This window comes from Octopus bimaculoides, chromosome 4 (assembly GCF_046866305.1).
Source record: "Octopus bimaculoides isolate indiv1 chromosome 4, ASM4686630v1, whole genome shotgun sequence".
NCBI classification, from domain to species: domain Eukaryota; kingdom Metazoa; phylum Mollusca; class Cephalopoda; order Octopoda; family Octopodidae; genus Octopus; species Octopus bimaculoides.
In genome coordinates, this window is record NC_142931.1 from 128,829,843 (window position 1) to 128,847,078 (window position 17,236).

The window sequence follows — 17,236 nt, forward strand, 5'->3', positions numbered from 1 at the left end:
GAAAAAAAAAAGTTAAGAGAAATAGCAATCGTATATCTTATGTCCATATATATGTGTATTTGGTACATTATCATCATTATATAAATATATATGTGTGATATATTATCATCACTAATTATGTATATGTATATGTATCTGCCTTCTAGGCTTTCTTCTCCATTTAATAAATATTCTCATTTAAATTCAATAATATATTTTTGTATAATCTTTTTGCACTCATGCTGAACAGTTGCAAGAATTCTTCATTCAGTTTCAGGAATCCATTACAACAGTCACAGGCCAAGGCTGGTTCCTTGTCTCTGTCCTCTCAGTGGAATGGATTAATGTGTGGGTTGTAAATTATTCAGTATTATTGATACCGGGGATATTTTTGACCAGCTAAAAAAGAATTGTTGTTACTTACTGTGAAAGACTTACCATAATTGTTTCAACATATTTATATAATTTTTTTCCCTTTATTTGGAAAAGGTTAATCCTCTTTATCTGATTTATATCTGCAATTTAGGTTAATTAACTGTTAAACTTTGGCCTTTTAAAGAATTTAATAAAATCAATTATTGACTACATTACAAAGGCCTTTTTATGTTAGGCATTGGTTGAAAGTAGCAGAGACTTGATTTTCATTCTTTGTATGAGATGTCAATTGATGAGTTAACCACACATTAAGTGTTTTTGATTCATTTTGTGGAATATTCTGTTATTTCTACACTGGTGACCTACACTGCAGATTGCTTCACTTCAGTGATGCCTAGCAATATATTCAACTGAAAATGGATTTGAATGTCATCAAAGTGACCCCTAAAAGTTGTGTCTTAATTGCAACTGTGTATAGGATACTAATTAATAAAATGGAATGGCACACTTGGTTTATGTTGAAGAATTGGGAAGGTGCTAATATTTCAAGACATTTCTATTTGCTAATAAAAGCAAAAACAAAATAACTAAGATTGTCAATATTTTCAAAAAATTTCATGCAGAAAGAGAAAGTTAATTGGTTATGTAATGCTATATTGTGCTTTGGATATCATTATATTTCTTTCCATTCTATTATTGAATAATGTTTTGCATTATTAAATGTCATTCTATGGCGACAAGCTGGCAGAATCATGAGTGTGTCAGACAAAATGCTTTAATGGCATTACTTCCGGATTTTTATATCTGAGTTCAAATTCCATTGAGGCCAGTTTTGCCTTTCATCCTTTTGGGGATGATAACATATGTACCAGTTAAGCATTGGAACAATGCAACCAGCTAGCTCTCTTCCCACTAAATAGCTGGCCTTGTGCCTATGGTTGAAAGTATTACTAAATGTCACTCTGAACTAGGAAGAAAACTAGTTATCCATTCAAGCTGATTAGGTCAAGTAGATGTATGTACATTACCTAGGGCTAATCTAGTAAGATTTCAATTGACCTGTGGTTATAATCTATCAATTAAACATAATCACGGTGCATCAGTAATAGTATTTGGCTAATTAAATAATTTGTCTGTCCATATGTTTTATTTTGCTAAAGAGTTATATAACTAGCAGCTATATATATATATATATATATATATATATGCAAAAAAAAAAAACAAAAAAACCTGCCACTTGACTCTGATCTCATTTTTATTGAATCTTTCTTCTTTTAATGGTTTCAACTGAACTTCTTATGACACAGTGTGTATATTTATTTAAGTTTCCTGACATAATGTATGTACTTATCTGACAAGTTTCTTTACAAAATAATGGTAGAATTTTAACTGTGAACATTACATAACAATTCAATATGTTTTGGTGAACATTTCATAACAATTCAATATGTTTTGGTGAACATTTCATAACAGCTGGACATGTTCTAATTCAGTTCATGGTGTTCTTTTGACAGATATGAAACCCAGGTTGTGGATACGTCACTTTGTTAGTTATGAGTAGAATATCCTGTCATGTTAGCATTGACTGATGCATTATCTTGTAGAGGTAAAACAGTAAAACTAGCAAATAAAAATAGTTCTTGGTACCTATTTGAGAAGATGGAATAGCAGATAACCTGTAGTAGTGTTGGTAAGGTAGGTGTTTGGGAAACAATAGATAAGTGGTTTGATTTCTGTTAGTGCATATGTCACTCTTTCCTGTCTCGAATTTGTGCTTGTAATAATGTTCTAATATGACTTAAACATGTCGTCTGGAATATTATATATATTACAACCAGATAGTTCTTCATGAACATTTCTTAAGAGGTAGATAAGCATCATGGCTTGCTTATGGGTTAAAGAGTCCACTCTGCTGGGTGGTTGGTGTTAGGAAGTGCATCCAGCTGTAAAAACCGTGCCAAAACAGACACAGAAGTCTGGTGCAGTCTTTTGCATGGAAGGCAGACATTCAATGATGATGATGATGCTTGCTTTGTAACCATGTGGTTTTAGGTCCAGTTCCACTGTGCAGCACCTCAGACAGCTGTGAGTGAATTTGGTAGATAGAAAGTATGTGGAAGCCTGTTGCTTATGTGTGTGTGTGTGTTTCTTCAACATCACTTGACAACCGGTGTTGGTTTATAACTTAGTGGTTTGCCAAAAGTGACTGATAGAATAAGTGACAGACTTGAAAGAAAGAAGAAACATAAATGGGACCAATTTGTTCAACTAAAACCCTTCAGGGCAATGCCCCAGCATTGCCACAGTCCAAGACTGTAAGAAGTAGAAGACTAAATTACATATTAGATATATTCTCAAAATGCAATAATGGAAATATTACAATCAAAGTTGATATTGTTTACACATTTGCCTACAACACATATAATATGTGCCATTTCACCAAGCTATGATAATACAAATAGGTAACTGGTAATGAATTTGTTTTTGTAATATGTCTAACATGAGTTAGTTATGTCCTAAAGAACATTACAGAATAACTATGTCTTCATGAATATTGCATAAAAACTTGATAAGTGTTTATGAACATTGCATAACAGTTAGGTACGCCTTCAAAATGAGATACTGGAAATGTATAAAAGTCAGAATTGTTAGTATTTCCAATGATATTCACCACAGATATAAGTCAATAAGTGCCAGTGCCATTTGAACAAGATATGATGACACAGATTATGAATTAATAATGAATGCATTGATATGATAATCTCTATTATCATTTTGGCACAATTATTGTTTTATTGCAGTTTCAACGTACATGTGTGTGTGTGTGTGTGTGTGTATGCATGCATGTATGTATATATATTGAGGGAGAGAAAGAGAGAGATGCAGGTGTGGCTGTGTGGTAAGAATTTGCTTCCCAACCACATGGTTCTAGGTTCAGGCCCACTGCATGGCACCTTCAGTGAGTGTCTTCTGCTATAGTTCAGGGTCAATGGAAACCTAAAGAAGCCTATTGTGCATATATATATATGTGTGTGTGTGTGTGCATGTGAGTTCGTTTCTCTTTGTCTTGACATCATGTGATTCTTGTAAAGGATTGTCACTATCATTCATTTCCAATATTCTGTGAGAACATATCTGGCCATGGGGAAATATTACCTTACTTTGAAACAAGTGAAGGTTAACAACAAGAAGGGCATCTAGCCATAGAAAATCTGCCTCTGTAAATCTCTATCTGACCCATGCAAGCATAGAAAAGTGAACATTAAAATGATGATTGTCGGCATTAGTACATCATCATTTGTGTTTTACATTCGCATCGCCATGTGGGCATAGGACAGTTGATTTTATAGCTGGACATCGTTCTTGCCATTAACTCTTTTAGTTACTAACTCTTATGACATGCAAGGATGTGCTGTACCTACTCTAAAAATAGCACACATATGGTAATCCTCCTCCTCCTCCTCATCACAACATTTCTAGAGTGCCAGATGTCAATTCATACTCCTTGATATTAACTCATCTGCATGTTAATTGATAACTACATGTAGTTTGTGTGTACAGTTAGAATTTGAGATCTCACTTGGAAATCATGACCACACTTAGCTCTAGATTTGCAACCTGTAACTACATTTGTAGCCTATGATCACACTTGTTGCATGTGACTGCAATCGCAGTGTCCACAATCCATTTACTCCTGATAGCATTATTAGAAGTCCTGGACATAGTAATGGCCTATAAGTAGCAGTTTTCAGTTAATCACTGCTTCATTTTCTTGGCTGTATTTACATCCTTCAATTTCTATAACTTTAGCAGGGCAGCAATAAAGGGTCTGTAATATCAGTATATCACATCAGTCACAAGGGGGTGGGGCTTTTTAGCTCTGGTCTCATCATATGAAGTCTTGCCTATTTATTGCAAGTAACGTTACCAGGTGGTCTTGCTACCTTTGCCTCTTGGCAGCCAGGTGAGCTGAGGTAATGAGGATTAAAATCTGTCCAATGGTCAGTCATGACCGAAGGGGGAAGGGGGTCTCAGCAGCGATATATATATATATATATATATATATATCCTCCAGGTTTTAGTTAAATCCAATACCCTCCTCAACCTTATATATATATATATATATATATATATATATATATATATATATATATTACAAATTAAAAGGGTAAAGGATTATCAATTTATTAATTAATAAATCAATTAACAATTAATAATTTTTACCAAGCCCATCGGTATGAAAGCACCATTATTGGTGGAGAACTTATTTAAAAGCTCATATATATTTATAAATATAATTAAGGGATCAGCAAATATTTGCTTCACCATTTACCGAAGTTCAGAAATAGCAGCTAAAAAAGCTGAGAATCTCACAGATAGCATCACCAGAGAACTGTGCTATATCCCCAGAGTTTGGTTTCTACAGCTGGGTACCCTTCCTAACATCAACCACTTTACAGAGTGTACTGGGTGCTTTTTATGTGGCGTCACCACTTGTGAGGTCACCAGGTACTTGCAAGAAAAGACCTCTCAACTGATTGGGATACAGTATTGAAGGATGTGAATGTATGATAGAGGGATAGGAACAAGTGTCTTGCTGAAGAAGTGAATACATGGTTTCCCTAGATGGAAAGAGAGAGGGAGAAGGATGATAAAGGTTCTATATTTAAGAGATGAGGAATAAAAAAAATTTTTTAAATATACATACATAAATATTCACATGTATATATACATTTATATATTTATGCATATATGTCTAGTTGTCTAATTTATATATACTGTAATCTTGTGCATTTATATATGTGTACTGGCATATATTTTGTATGAATATGTGTAGATATTGTTTATTATGTGCATATGTGAATGCATATATTTGCGTAAAATCTGCATTTCTCCCCCTCAAACAGTATTACATATATACACACACACACACATAGATATAAATGTGTGTGTGTGGTTCTGAATGTAACCAACTTTTATGCATTTGAATGCTTTCTGAAATAAACATACACTTCATTTTAATTGGCTCCAAGGAAGCTATAGGATGTTGCACAAGCTCTCTGCTGTGAGTGCACAGTTTCTTAAAGCAAAAACAGCTGTAAGCTAATAAAAGTGATCTTGTAACTCCTGTTCTTTTGTCATTCATTAATTGAGATATATATATATGCTAAGTTAAAGAATGCCACAGTGCTGAAATATGCAGATGACATCAAGCTGTACCTCGAAATAAAGAGGACAGATCCTGTACACAATAGATCTTTATTGCAATCAGACCTGGACACAATGCAGCAATGGATCATGGACTGGCAACTCAAGCTGGCTGTGGACAAATGTACTACCATGCATTTTGGGAGGTAAAACCCAGCGTCTACTTACTCCCTCCACAACACTAATCTCAAGAAGTCTTCTTGTGAACGTGACCTAGGCATTATTGTCGACAGCGATTTGTGTTGGACAAAGCACATTGCTAAAATTGGCAAGAAGGCTGAGGGTGTCTTGGCATCACTTACCAAGTCCTTTGTGAGCCGCTGTCCCGCTATCTATCTGAGGCTTTATATAGCTATGGTGTGACCTCACCTGGAATTTGCATCACCAGTCTGGAACCCCTATTTTGCCCAGGTTATTAATTGTCTGGAAACCGTTCAGCAATGTGCAACCAAGAGAATACCCTCTATCAAGTATTTGCCATATTCTGAAAACCTTACTTCCCTGAGCATGGATACATTGAAACTCCGATGTCTGGCAACTGACTTGGCAGACACCCATAAAGTTATTAACCATCTTACTAACAATAACTGTGAGCACCTTTTCAAACTCCACCTGTCTAACACCCCTGGACATGTTTACAAAGTTAGAAAACAGCACAGCTCCCATGACTTTCGGAAACACTTTTTCACGCTAAGAGTTGCTGATGTATGGAACAAACTGCCGACATCAGTTGTTAGTTGTCGGAGCATTGCATCCTTCAAAACTTCCATGCTTCTTGAGATTCGCCAACACTACACCTGATTTTCTCCCCTCCATACACACACAAGCATGTATATGACTCATACACTGTTCACTTTCCAGCCATTTGTACATTACTGCATATGCTTTATACACACTTTGACAAATTGTAGTGCACCTGAGCACTGTATACAATAATTTCCTTATATTATATATAAATATATATATATGTGTGTGTATATATGTATATATGTATATATATATATATATATACATATACATGATATACATGCAAGCACGGAAAAGTGAATGTTAAATGATGATGATGATGATATATAAGAATATGCATTGTGGGTGTATGTGTGTGTGTATAGGCATAGGCATAGCTGTGTGGTAATAAGTTTGCTTCCCAACCACATGGTTCTGGGTTCAGTCCCATAGTGTGCACTTTGGGCAAGTGTCTTCTACTGTAACCTCAGGCTGACCAAAGCTTTGTGAGTGGATTTGGCTGTGTGTGTGTCTATTTGTACCCCCGCTGTTGCTTGACAACCACCGCTGGTGTATCTCCCATAACTTAGTGGTTTGGCAAAAGAGACTGATGGAATAAGTACTAGGCTTACAAAGAATAATCCCTGGGGTCAATTTCTGTGACTAAAACCCTTTAAGGTAGTGCTCCAGCATGGCCACAGTCAAATGACTGAAACAAGTAAAAGAATAAAAGAATATATATATATATATATATATATATATATATATATATATATATATATACACGCTATATACATATATGTGTTTGTGGATAAAATGTATTCATGATGAGTTTTTCAGTGTTTATCACACAAACATCTTTTTAAAATGATGTCACTTAATCTAGCATGTTGCCAACAGTTTTCCTTTGCCTGCACCCGGCCCACATATCACTGCAAACTGAAGACAACTATGGACTACTCTCTGCCTAACTTGTCATTTTGCCTGTAATTGTAAGCAGTTTTTCTACATTCTGCCTATTTATTAGTAGATTAGTTTAGATAAAGTAGTGAACTATACTTCACTCTGGGACCTATTTATTGATAGACAGACTGAGCATAAAGAGTTTACAGGCTTTGCCAAGGATACATACATCACAGTGCCAGTTATGGGACATATACTGTCAACTGTTTGGATAGTCAGCCAACATCTTATCAACTCCGCTAACTATGAGTCTTGGAGAGTTTGTGCCAAATCGGAAATATGCCAAATATTTAATTTTCTTGTCTCACCACGCCTCTTACTGGCTGTTTATTGACTAAGGTTTAGTTTAGCAGCTATATCATTCTTTCAAAATAATTCCTAAGTTTTATATAATTATACTAAACTTGTACTTTTTTTCATTTGTCTTTATCTTAATAAACACCTCTCTATTTCATTTCTATAATTTGTCTCTGTTCAGTAGCTACAGACCACCAATGGGTATAAGAAATACAATTTTTGCTAATTCTGAAATATACGAAACCGGTCTTAATGCTAAATTACATAACACACACAAGCATTTCTATTGTGCATTATTAATACATCCTGCTTATGTAAGTGTTTCACGTCTAAATCACTTTCATTTAAGTGGCCTCTGTGTGTGTGCACTTATCTCTCTCACTTTCTCTTTCACTCTCTCTCTCTCTCTCTCTATATATATATATTTATTTATTTACACACACAATCTATGGTTTGTATGTATCTCCTTACCTTGACATCTCATGATAGTTGTAAATAAGTGTCACACACATATGTACATATATACACACACACACGTGTATATATATATATATATATATATATATATATATTTATGCCTGTGTCGCATAACTGGCCCATTTAAGAGTACCCTTCAATCATAAGGTAATATGCTGTGCTTGAGATGACCTGTTGAGTCAAGTGAAATCATTGTCACGGCTGATGCCAGTACCACCTGACTGGCACCCGTGAAAAGCACCATTCAAGTATAGTCATTGCCAGTGCCGCCTGACTTCCTCCTGTGCCAGTGGCACATAAAAAGCACCATTCAAGCATGTAAAAAACGCCCTGGTGGCATGTAAAAAACATCCACTACACTATACAGATATATATATATATATATATATATATATATATATATATATATGTTTGTATCCATTTGCCTTGACATCAAGTGATAGTTGTAAATGAATGTCTCTGTCATATAAGCATTGTCATGTCATTCATTTCTGATATTCTGTGGAAACGTGTGGCTATAGGGAATTATCACTTTAATTGGAAACAGGAAAAGCATCTGGCTATAGATATTTTGCATCCTTAGACTCTGTCTCACCCATTCAAGTATAGAAAAGTGAATGTTGAAATCATAATGATATAGACTTTATGCACTTATAACAGAAGGGTGTATTGTGAAATTTTATATCATTTCTGAATCACAAACTAAAATTAAGTGGTATTTATGTATGGTGTCATTGTCTAGTGGTTGATGCTGGATTAAAAGTAAAACCTGTGAAGGAGAAAAAGTACTTTTTCACAGAGGAGCTAATTGCCATTTGTATGTGCAGAGGATACAGGCTCCACCATTGCCAAGTACTTATGGCCTCCTTTAGCTATAGATCTGAGATTTGTGTATGTGTGTGTGCATGTGTGTATACATCTGTGGAGGTGTGTGTGTGTGTTTGGGCATAGGATGGCTAAGTGATTAAGAAGTTTATTTTGCGACCATGAAGACCAGGTTCAGTCTACTGTGTGGTAGCTTGGGTAATCATGAAATTGTTTGGAAGCTTGTGGGATGGACTATACCTGTAATTCTAACAGGCAGCTTTGTCTTGTATTGAGTCTGCCTGAGGATTGAGTTAAAGGTTATTAGTGTCTGTGGAATACTCAGCCACTTATACTATAATTTACTGAGTATGCAGTTTAGTTGGTTGAACAGTTGGAATATTCATTAATGAAATCATGGGAATTCTCTTACTTTTTTTTTTATATGAGGGGGCGCTGAAACGTTCCTGGCTTTAAGGGTATTACGAAAGGCCTGGTTGGAGGCCCAATGTTCCAAGTTCTTTTACAGAGCTTAAAAAAACTGAAGGACTGCTGCAATAAGTGCGTGAGTCTGAGAAGGGAATATGTTGGATGAAATCATAATTAACTGATCCTACTGTATATTCTTTTACCCAAAGTCAGGAACTTTTCAGCACCCACCTCGTATATGTGTGTGTCTCTGTGTTTGTGTGCATTCATTCACAAACGCAGCCACGTGTGTTTGGACATGTGTACATATTTATTGACATTTCTTTTAATAAGTGTTAGAAAATTTCCTATGAAGATGAAACTCATTTTTAACAAAGAAATGAAGCTGCTTCCTTACTACAATTTAGATAACAATAATGATAAAGCAGTACTTGTTGGTCTTAGAAAAGTTTTGTATATCTTTACTGTTATTTAAAAAAAAATTTTTTTTATACAGAAGCCATTACAGATTGTATTTAAAAAGTACTTTGGTTGAAGATCTCAGGTTTTTCAATTATCACTTAGACATTTACTAAAATAGCCAAATGCATAAAACAAAAAAGTTACAAATGTAGATTTACAATCTAGGTAGAGAAATTATAGGTTTTGAAGCAGTTGTCTGAAATATTCTTTTTTCTCACAAATCATGAAAGAAATATTAACAGCTGGCCTCTCTAATTGTATAATGTTTCTTTTCTCTCCTGAACAACCATACCAGCTCTATTATGTTTGTCTTTGGCAGAAGCTTTGTTGATAAAGCGCCACCAATATTCCTTGTGTTGATGTTTATGCATGTACTCACTTGCAGAAATGTGTGTTCTTTCAGTTCTTTTAGCCATCACATTTAAAGCCTTGCTGGAATGTTCATGAAGTTGAATGTTCTATATCTTTTCTCTCTTCTCTGTTTTATGTCCAGGGGCCAAAAAATTTTTGTTGAGTTTTTTTCAGTGTATGCTGCATCTCTTGTTGGTACAGCAAATGGTTGGTGGCTGCTCTGTTTTGGTTGTATCTTTTGCACATGGCTGATTTGGTAGTCTAAAGAGAACTGCATCTGAATAGCATTTAACCCTTTAATATTCAGATTATTCTATCAAATGTAAAGCTTATTTATTAACATTGTCTTGAATTAATCATGCATTGTCTTTTAGCTTCAAGATTTTGATGTCATCATCATCATCGTTTAATGTCCGTTGTCCATGTTGACATGGGTTGGACAGTGTGACCAGGACTGGTAAGGTGAGGGGCTGCACCAGACTCCAGTCTGATTTGGCATGGTTTCTATGGCTGGATGCCCTTCCAAACACCAACCACTCTGAGAATGTAATGGGTGCTTTTACATGCCACTGGCATGGGTGCCAGTTGTGTGACACCAGTATCTGCCGTGACTACAATTTCACTTGACTTGTAAGTATTTATTATTAAAAGGACATTGCTGGATAGGCATGAGAGGCCAGATCTAGCCAGTTTGAACATAAAACAGGTAGAATACAGCCGGTTTACATCCTAAAGAGTTAAAATAATTTTTAGTAAAGCCTTGTTGGTTCATTGGGGTCAGTTGAATAAGTGCAGCCCTTTAAATGCCAAACTGTTGTTGCATGAACTCCTGATGTGAATGTTTGAGGAGAGAGGGTAGGGATCAATCAACATCTCCTATTCCTTTTGTCATCACTTGAGATTTTTGCTCATGTCTCTGACAGTATCATTTCTGTCTGAATGTCAAAAATTAAAGGTGTTTATTCTGGGGACATTTCCAGTTCCTGAGGTTTCCGAGTATATCTGTTGAATGCTTTTTTGTAATCTCTGCAGTTTGTAGGTAAAGCCTGGACTACCAGGAGACCATAGTTGTGAGCAGTTGTCCAACTGGCTTCGAAGATAGGATTTGTAATACCTACAACCATGACCTTGATCGGTTGTTGACAGTCTATGAATATGTTTAAAGAAACAAGCATATACATACACACACACACATGCATGTATACACACACACATATTAAAAAAAGGCACAGTAAAGTGCAACACAAGCAAATTCACTGTCAGTTGTGGCTTCCTCACTTCACTCCAGTATATAGCATAGTACAACCTTAGGATAGGCTAGTGTGCAGAATACAAGCTAAGTAATAATACAAAGAGAAAACAGGTATGTTATTGAAAGCTTTACAGGACATGTGTGCATGTATATCCTATAAAGCTTTTAATACCATACCTATTTTCTTCTTATCTTATTTTTTTGTGTGTGTGGTGTATGTATGTATATATATATATATATATATATATATATATATATATATATATATATATATATATGTGGGTATGTGCATAAATATGTATATATATGCAAATATGTATAAATTAGTATGTGTACATATGTTTCACTGTACCTGATTACCTCTGTGTGTGTGTATTTTTTTTTCTGATTGGAAATTTGAAGTTTATTTTGACAGGTCATTCATTTTGTGGTAAGGTTGTAAATATATATGCATATAAAAAGAATTCTTTTTATTATCTTCCAACTTTTAAGCTTTTAGGTCTTACAGATTATTATTGTCCCAGATACCACAGTTGTTTGAAGCATATGCATTATAGAGATTTATTACCTGTATATACACTGGCATGGTTGTGTGGTAAGAAGTTTACATTCCAACCTCATGGTTTCAGGTTTAGTCTCACTGTGTGACACCTTGAACAAGTGTCTTATTATAGACCTGGGCTGACAAAATCCTTGTGAGTAGATTTGGCTTTTGGAAACTGAAAGAGACCCACCATGGGTATGTATGCATATGTATGTATGTATGTGTGCATGCATGCACACACACACACACACACACACACACACACACACACACACATATATATATTTGATGATTGCTGTCCACTTGTGACCAAGGAAGACCATCCCTAACCACTGTCCATGCAAAATGCCAGCAATACCCATGCATGAGGTCATTGCACCAGCAATTAGGTTCACCTGGGCTTGCATCTGTGATTTCCATTCTACAGGTCTTGCTATTTAGTCCTGCTGGCTTTCTACCAACCCTTCTCTCTGGGCATATATCTCTGTGCGTGTGTGTTACTGTCATCTTGCTTTGACATTGTGCTATAGCTGTAAGCAAGTGTCATCATCATACAAGCAATGTCTGTCATTTCTAATCTTCTGTGAAAGCATGTCTGGCTATGGGGAGAAGGTTAGTGACAAGAACAGCATCTCGTGTGTTGTAGTAAGGCGGTGAGCTGGCAGAATCGTTAACACACAGGTGAAATGCTTAGTGGTATTTCGTCTGTTGTTACGTTCTGAATTCAAATTCCGCTGAGGTCGACTTTGCCTATATACCCTGTTGCTTCAATGATAAACAATATAAAGCTGAAAATATGTATATTAGAAACCAGATTTTCAGATTCCTCACCAATATTCCATATTTATATGTTTGTATGTTGTATTGGTTGGATGGATTTCCTCCAGCTCAGCACTGAGACATCTGGCATCTTGTTGCACACATGTTACTGCTGATCATCTTCTGTGGCCTCTTTTGCAAACTGTATCTTCTTCACATTGCTACAACTACATCAAACAGACGCATGACTTCCCATTCAAAGCCAAAACATTTTGTCCCTGCACTATTGTGAATGTTTACAAGGCTTCAGATATGACTCACTAGTGTTCTGTTCCCATACCTACATTGGTAAATACTGCAAAGGTCCTAGACCAGTAGATCTCAACTGGGGTTTCATATGGCTCTTGGGGGTTTATATAAGATTTTGTTGTTAAAATTTATGTACAATAAATTGCTTATACTTCTACAATATACAGAATATTTTAACAGTATTTTATACAATTCTGAATAATATTTAATTATAAAAATTCATTAAGGTTTTTTTTTTTATACACATTGAATGGCTATGGAGGTCCGGGAGAGTAAAATAGGAATCAAAGGAATTCATAGGCAAAAAATGGTTGAGCACAACTATCCTAGACCATTGCCAATGTTAGCTTTCTTGATCTGTAATACTCAGAAATCTCTCTGCTATTGCAACTCTTTAGTTATGGCAGTGTTATACTGAGTAGAGTGGGTGGAAGTTTAGTAAGGGAACATTAGGGATAATCAAAGTGTCGTATTATTGGAATTGTCATCATCATTGTTATCATTATTTAGCATCTGTCTTCCAAGCAGGCATGAGATATAAGTCCATTCTAGCACCATTATTTTTTATTATTCAAGTTTGCTATATTGCTCCTAGTATATCTAGAGACTACACCATTTGATGTAATTCCCCACCCCATGTCTATAGCTGAGATAATTTGTTAATATTTAATAAGACAGCTAAGGTGGTAAGCTGGCAGAATTAACATGCCAGAAAAATGCTTAGCTGCATTTTGTCTGTCTCTACGTTCTGTGTTCAAATGCCACTGGGGTCAACTTTGCCTTTTGTCTTGGGGTTGATATAATCAACACTTACCCCCTTGCCTGATATTGCTGGCCTTGTGACAAAATTTGAAACCTGTATTTAAGAAGACAGAAGGATATAAACTTAAATAAATATCACTTAGATGAAGAAAAAGTCTTGTGATATTAGAGTTCCTTGTGTCTATTGCTAATTTTGGTGATTAATTTCTAATATATCTTGTGGAATTGTTTCAAACAGAGTTCCCCCTGATTAGTGTTTGACATTATTGTGCTCTATACATCACTGTTGTGTATTTAAAGGTATTTAATTCTCTTCTCTTTTCTTTACAAGATAGACTTGTTTATACACTTCTCTACCTTAACTGCTTATGTTCCAGAGAATGAATACTTACAGCAACAAATACTATTGTTGTCATTATTTCCCTCTGTCGTTAACTGATTAAGCCGCCAACATGATGAATATACGGCATTTAATCACACATTTTAATGTCTTTGCTTTATTTTCACTAATTGTTATTTTTAACCCTTTATTACAAGTTTTAATGTCATCTTATAAAAGTCCTACCTTTGTCTTACACCAGTTTTAGCATTATCCTATGACAATGTCTTACAACAGTTTTAACATCATCTTATGTTAGTTTTAACATTCTTATGCTAGTTTTAGCATTGTCTTATGTCAGTCTTAACAATGTCTTATGCCAGTCTTAACAGTGTCTTAGAACAGTTTTGACAATGTCTTATGGTAGTTTTAACATTGTTGTGAACAAGTTTTAGCATTGTCTTATGCCAGTTATAACATAGTCTTACAACAGTTTTGACAGTGTCTTACGTCAGTTTTAGAATTATCATATCCCAGTTTTTAAAATGTCTTATACCAGCTTGTCTTAAAACAGTTGTAACATTGCCTTATGACATTTTTAACAACTTACAGCAGTTTTAAGAATTTCTTATGGTAGTTTTTGCAATGTCTTACATTTTCAACATAGTTTTGCACTTGATTTCAATTCCTTACTTTAGTTGTCTCGACCATATTTTTTCTTTTCTTTTTCTCAAGCTTTCTTATTAGTTTTCTTTATATTATTATTAGAAATCAATAATATAGCCTAATGTTAGAAATCCTCCTTCTCCTCTTTATCATCATCATTATCCTCATTATTATTATTATTATTATTATTATTATTATTATTATTATTATTATTATTATTATTTACATTCTTTCATCTTGTAATCTACCCCCTTCATTACATGATTCAGGATGTCTGAAATGTAAAACAGTAGAAAGAGAGCTGACTGTATTATTGGTTAGTGTTGGTGGTGGTGGTGTGGAGTGGTCATGTAGTGCAAGGATAGGAATTGGGTAAGGGAGTGTGGTATGTGGGGGGGATGCAGGTTGTGGTAGAGTGTGGTAAGGGGAATAAGGTTGTAAGAGAGAGAGAGAGAGAGGAGAGAGTGAAGAGTCAGCAGAGTTTGAGGAAAAAATTAAATGAGGAGGTGAGAAGTGTGAGTGGAGGGAGTAGGAGAAAAGAAAAAAAGTAAATTGTATAAGGTGTAAATAAGGGATGGGGGATGGTGTGAGACGATGGAGGAGAAATAGCAGTAGTATGAATGGAGGGAGATAGAGAGGGAGGTAATAATCAAAGAAGGCTATCATTAACTATTTTACTCTGTTAGTTTGTTTGCTATTACTATTATTACTACTACTGCTGCTGTTGTTTCATTGATGCTGTTATTACTACTATTTATCACTGTCTACTTCAGTGGTTCTCAACCATTTTTAACCTATGGACTGCTTTGATTCCCGTTTCACTCGGTGGGGTGGGGGAACCCTCATAGCCGTTTGATGTCTAAAATCTCCTATTATATTTTTATCGTTAAATGTTATTAGGATTTGTATAGAAAAAAAATTGTTAAAATATTTTGTGTCTTATTGAAGTATAACCGATTTATGTCACATAAATTTTATATGGACCCCCACCAAGGGCCATATGAATTTTGGTTGAGAACCTCTGGTCCTGTTGGTTCTAAAGACCAGTTCACTGAATTTGCTAGAAATTGCAGCCAAGTCTACTTCAGATTGCATTCTATAACCTCTGAAAGAAAGACAAAAACAACACAGGCTGTAGATGTATATACAAAATGATGGGAGGGTTACAGCTGATACCTTTAATTATAGGTCTGTTCTATTCAAGATGACTTGAATGAAACAGCATAGGTGTTTCACTCATAAACGCACACATTGCCCAGTCTGTGATTTGAACCTGCGATACCTCAACCGTGAGTCTGCTGCTGTAACCACTAGGCCATGTGCCTCCATGTAGTTCCTTGTGCTACATCAATAAGCAAAACACTTGTTAGTGAACCACCATATCTACCTCATTGTAAGAAGTGATCACTTTGTGGGATATTTATTTGCCTGTATCATGTTTATGACAATAGACTTAACAACCAATAGTCAAGTATATCTAGCTGTAAGTAACTACCATGACGTGGTAGAGTTAATTGTACTATTTCCAAGACTAAGACATTCATCTGTTAAATGATCCTGTACACGTATCTGTAAATTGACAACAGCCAATGACAGGGCTTCCATGTTTAATCACATGATTGATTGAATACAGCAGTAAAAGCTTCCAACTAAATAAAGTCACATTGCTTTTAGCATTGCATCTATAATTTCAAGTTCTAACTGATTTTCAACTGGTCTTTTTAGTTATGCTTTTAAGATTTGTAAAGTGTATTGGGAAATTCTTGATTCTTGAGATAATCTTACCTTTTGATATAGAGCTGGGCTTGTCATTTGGTAATAATGATACTTCCTCTATTGGAGGTATATTAGATACCATACAGCATAAATCAAGGATTTATGTTGTATGGCATCTGATATAATTGTATTTGTCTATGATGTTGAAATACATGCCACTGTCCACTTTGAGTTATTTCTCTTAGCTCATTTTTGTTTAAAATTATGCAAATTACCAAGGCCATAAATGTGTTTTATCTTTTTGTATAAGCCCAAGTTCCTTGGCAACTGGAGGTAAGATTGGACAACTGTTGTGTTGATGATGCCTATTGAGGCAGAAACATGTGTCCATAACTGTCCTCTTATCTTCAGATAATAAGCATCTCCTTTTCTTTATTGGCATGTCAAATTTGGAGAATTCTTGATTCTCGAGGTTATCTTCCCATCTTATATGGGGTTTATCTTAATTGCCATAAGGTAATTATGACATCTGCTAGAGGCAGAGGTAATTTTATTAAAAATCAGGCATTTATGTTGTATAGCATTTGATATGCCTGTATTTGTCTACCTATAATATAACCAGGTTGAAATGTGAGCTATCCAATGTGTTGAGTTTGTGTATCACTATCTAGTATTCATTTAGCTTTTGCTACTTTATATATTATTTGTGCCAGCTCTCTAAAACCTTGTAATATTAGTAGAGGGTACCTGTAGTATAGGAAGTAGTTGTGAGGACAGATCTGTGGACATAGGGCCAGTTGATAATATGACCTATGACAGACCTGTCTAATTCAGTGGT

General features: G+C 35.2%; 1 protein-coding gene and 1 pseudogene across 1 annotated transcript in view; both read left to right on the plus strand.

The window, feature by feature from the left end:
* Positions 1–17,236, plus strand: part of LOC106867540 (synaptophysin) — a 185,024-nt gene that overhangs the window by 3,091 nt on the left and 164,697 nt on the right. The window lies entirely within an intron of this gene.
* Positions 5,638–6,452, plus strand: LOC149136231 (uncharacterized; annotated as a pseudogene).